Source organism: Alosa alosa, chromosome 4 (assembly GCF_017589495.1).
Source record: "Alosa alosa isolate M-15738 ecotype Scorff River chromosome 4, AALO_Geno_1.1, whole genome shotgun sequence".
In the NCBI taxonomy this organism is placed as follows: Eukaryota; Metazoa; Chordata; class Actinopteri; order Clupeiformes; family Clupeidae; genus Alosa; species Alosa alosa.
Window position 1 is genome coordinate 34,689,596 of NC_063192.1, and position 5,000 is coordinate 34,694,595.

General features: G+C 45.1%; 1 pseudogene; it reads right to left on the reverse strand.

The window, feature by feature from the left end:
- Positions 1-5,000, reverse strand: part of LOC125293358 — a 42,523-nt pseudogene that overhangs the window by 34,755 nt on the left and 2,768 nt on the right.

Genomic DNA, 5,000 nt, shown 5'->3' on the forward strand with positions numbered 1-5,000 from the left:
AACACACACACACACATCACACAGATTACTAACCACAAGATTACAGCAGCCACACCACACCTCAAACAGCAAGGCCACAACACACTGCGCCAAGTGCACAAGCCACACCGCCCATAACACACACACAAAATTACTAACACACAGCAACAAACTGCACAACTCCACAACCTGTCTGTCACACAGACAAACACACACACAATTATGAAATCATACCAACAATCCACACAAATCCTGAAACACAATACCAGGGACATTTACAGGGCTAAAAGCAAAGAAAATGTCACGCCACACGCATCATACACACACAAACAATTTCATGAAACTAAACCAACACTCACACAAATCACTCTAACCCAACAGGGCTGTATTTTGGGCACCAGCATGGCAAAGTTTTGATACATTCACCATGCAAAGTTTAATTAGTGCCTTGCACTTTTAAACATTAGCCCAGGGGTGTAGTGAAAGTTAACAACCTAGGGAGGGGGCATGTTGGTCTAAAATGCATTAACCACCCAAACCTGGTCAGAAGTCAATGGTTAGTTGTTCATATGCTACCTAAAACACGTCAACAGTCATATTGGCAGGCGCACCATCCTTCCATCATTCATGAACTATCGCCGCAACGTCCATGCAAAGCATTACAAATGCACGACACAATGGGAAACATATTAGAATAAAGATATTACGAAATAATGTACATCCCATGATTAGTAGTTATTCACCATCATTTTGCAAATTGGTAATGACGGTTAAAAGTGATTAGGGGAGAGGCGAGACACGTGTGCAGTACAGCTGAAGACCTTACGGTCAATGTAGATATAAAGCAACCCCTCTGCAGGATAAAATGTTGTTTTGTTCAGTCATTTGAGCAATATTAGGGTAAGTGTTGCTTTTTCCAGCCCATATTTTTGATGATAACCCATTGTCAGTCAATAGTGAAAGTAACTGTATACAACTGTCTTGTTGTTGACTGACTCTTGGTGAAGTAAGTTTCACTTAATAGACAGAGGATGTGGACTTCATGTAAGTTCTCTATGTGTGTTAAAACTTGCTGTAATATACTGAAATATTATTTGAATCGAACACTACAGTTGTCATTGGTGATAACTCTAGTCTGTTTATGCTTCATTGGTGATGCGATACAGTCACACACTAGTCTGTTTATGCTTCTCCCATTAAAGCGCATCTGAAGCTCAGGCTTTAGGCTTATCTTTTATCTGCAGTAGCTAACTCATATGTAGCCGTGGAGAGATAAACATCTTGAGCTATGTGATCATGAAGCATTTGGTACAATGTGTGTGAGTGTGTGAGTGTGTGTGTGTGTGTGTGTTTAGCACAGGTAGGCATGTGAGAAGGACAAAACACTGCCAGAATTCTCACCACATAGAGGTTGGGTCTCTGATGAGAGCTGCATGGATGTTTGTGTGTGCGTGTGTGTGTCTGTGTCTGCGTCTGTGTGTGTAGGTGGTAGGTGTTGCATAGACATGTGGATTCTATGAAATGATGAAATAATGATGGGATGATGGGGTGTGTACAGGGTGTGTGTGTGTGTGTGTGTGTGTATCTGTGTCTGTGTGTATGTGTGTATGTGTGTATGTGTGTATGTGTATGTGTATGTGTGTATGTGTGTGTGTGTCTGTGTGTATGTGTGTGCGTATGTGTGTATGTGTGTGTGTGTGTGTGTGTGTGTGTGTGTGTGTGTGTGTATGTGTGATGCAGGTCTGACCTCCTACTGTAGGCGGGGCCAGTAGAGTGTCACAGACACGGAGCAGGAACACCAGAAGCCCCTCCCACGTCTGGCGTGACATCACAGGCGCCTCACGGGCCAAGCGAAGCACCGCCTCCAACACCTGCTGACACAACTTCAGGTGCAGGAGAGTGTTGTCCTCCTCACTAAGAGAGAGACATGGACACACACACACACCATTAACACCAAACAAGCCGCCACACAGTTCACACATCTTCACTGCTGGTCCAACATACAGTACAGCCACTACATTGTTTCCACCTGAGATTTAAATATGGTGATCTAAATCAAACCAGCATCTAGCCACTGTCTATTCACTTTGTGTGTGTGTGTGTGTGTGTGTGTGTGTGTGTGTGTGTGTGTGTACCGTGCCAGGAACAGGTTGTAGAGGTGTGTGAGGATGGTCTGGGATGTGTGTGTGTGTGTGTGTACCGTGCCAGGAACAGGTTGTAGAGGTGTGTGAGGATGGTCTGGGATGTGTGTGTGTGTGTGTCTGTGTATATGTGTGTGTGTGTGTGTGTGTGTGTGTGTGTATGTGTGTGCGAAATTGCAGGAACAGGGTTGTAGGAGTGTGTGGAGGGATGGTCTGGGATGTGTGTGTGTGTGTGTGTGCATTTGGAACAGGTTGTATGTAGAGGTGTGTGAGGATGGTCTGGGATGTGTGTGCGTGTGTGTGTATATGTGTGTATGTGTGTATGTGTGTATGTGTGTATGTGTGTGTGTGTGTGTGTGTGTGTGTGTGTGTACCGTGCCAGGAACAGGTTGTAGAGGTGAGCCAGGATGGTTTGGACATAGCGGTCCGGCTCCTTGACCAGTGGTGGGGGGGTTGAGTCTCTGGGCGCCACTAGCACCATCATCCAATCAGTGTACACTTCCACACACAAGCGCACCGTTTCCATGTCAACCGGTGGGGTCAGCCCAAAACACAGCACTTCCATCGTCCATTTCACCTGCAACAACACAATCCACATTAAGCCCACGGTAGTGTGAGTGTGTGTGTGTGTGTGTGAGTGTGTGTGTGAGTGTGTGTGTGTGTGCGTGTGTGTGTGTGTGTGTGTGCGTGTGTGCATGGGAGTGTGTGTGTGTGTGTGTGCTCACCTCCTTGTCGGTCCTGAGGGTGCTGGTGGAGGCCTTGAGTGTGGCCCCCAGGGGTGTGAGCAGGATGGCAGCCACATCCGGCCCCACTGTGGGGGGGTACGAGTGCAGCACGCTCAGATGCCCCCCCCCACCCTGGAACTCCAGCTGCAGAGAACGCCACTCCGAATACATCCCCACAGTCGACACGCACCTACACACACACACACACACGCACACACACACAACAGATCAGTTACATGCATAGAGATCAATTTTACACACATACACTAGTGTTGTAGTCAAGTCACTATGCCTCGAGTCCGAGTCCAGGTTCGAGTCCCCAGTGTTCAAGTCTGAGTCAAGTCCAAGTCAAGTCCGAGTCGAGTCCGCTACTCATCCGAGTCAAGTCCGAGTCCAGTCACTATTGATCCACGTCAAGTCCGAGTCGAGTCCACTACTCATCCGAGTCAAGTCCGAGTCCAGTCACTATTGATCCACGTCAAGTCCGAGTCGAGTCTGAGTCGAGTCCCTATTGATCAAGTCGAGTCCAAGTCCAGCAGTAAAGTAAGCAGAGCCTACATGCCTACAATGTTCCCATTGCAGATGAAATCCTTGAAAGCAAAACGGACAATCTTCTGTCTCCAAGCAGGGGTGCCATCACTTGTGTGAAAGTAGTATTGCCAAATTTCTTCCCAAACCCAATGTGTTGTATTTATTATATCGGAGAGAATACCATACCATAGCCTATAGGCCTACTCATAATAAATGAGCAATCCAAATCCCAATCACACAGGCCATTAAGTCACATTATGCTGTTACTGACTGCTGTTACTGACTGCTGACAATTGTATAGGCAGTGTTGTAGAAGTTCATACTTAACAAGAGCTAGATGGACGCTTGGAGTAGGCCTATTTTGTAAGAGGTAGTGGGATCATAAAAAAGGGCCTCCCCCAGGCATTTTTATAAAAATTCTGGCTGTTAAATAGCCTACACAATTTTAGCGCCCAGTTTGGGAGGGACAGAAACAGAGCAGGGCCCGGCCTTGGTAGCTTCTTCTGACTCCGTGGGACGTGAACACTGGCTACCCGCAACTGCATAATGTTATCACTTCACTGACACTATAGAGACATATTTCACGCCAACAATAGAGATGAAAACTAGCTTTAGGGTTAACGGAGATCCAGATCATCTGCCTAATTAATTTCTTTGGCGCAACAGGCCAAATTCTACATTCATTTCAGCGCAGATGAGTGAAATAAATGTTTTTTTAAGCTGTCATCACCATAGTTTACTATTTGCTACGATATTCACCGGTTAGAAATAGAACAAGTTGCTATTTCCTTTTTTTTTTCGCGGCAGTGGATTAGGCTATCAAATCACTTCGCTTGAACAGTAACAGTAATCCACTCATTAGGGGTTTTAAATATAGTTGTTTCTGGTCTACCCACCCGCCTAGAGGTTCAGTTAGTCAGTTTCACTTGGCGCAGACACCAGGGCCTACATTGAAACTCTACATGGACACTCTAGGCAATTTAATGTTATGCTTCTATATCGTGATGACACCAAAATTAAGAAGTAGGCTATGCTATATCTTGATCGGGAAAACTTTTGGTTTATTATCCTTTCATCCGATAATAGCCTGCTGCAAATTAACAGACAGAAGCACGGGCAGGGCACCCCCAAATGAAAATGAATGAATGGAATGCTTCCAGGCCAGTCAGGAAAAACACTGTTCAAGTCACGCGGTGATCAGCTATCCAGCAGCAGTGTGTGATGTAGCCTAGGCTGAGTGTAATCTTAGGTAATGTCATGTCATGTATGAGAACTAATATTGCCAAACAATACTACATTGAAATAGCTGTCTCCATGTCTCCAGGCATTTTGGTGTTAAAGGGTTAGTTTGCTTTGCATGTGAACATGATGTGTGCTTTATGTAGCCTATGGCAATACCTAAGCAGTAGACTAACATTCCCTTGAACTAAAATTAGTAGCCTATTACAAATCATTTAGATATTAAAATCATATAGCAAATTATAGCCTAATGACATACTACAATTATAGCCTTATGATATTTTACAAAAAAAAGTCGAGTCCTCGACGAGTGCGAATGCACGAGTCCGAGTCCAAGTTCGAGTCATTCAGTGCTCAAATCCAAGTCAAGTCACGAGTCTCTAAA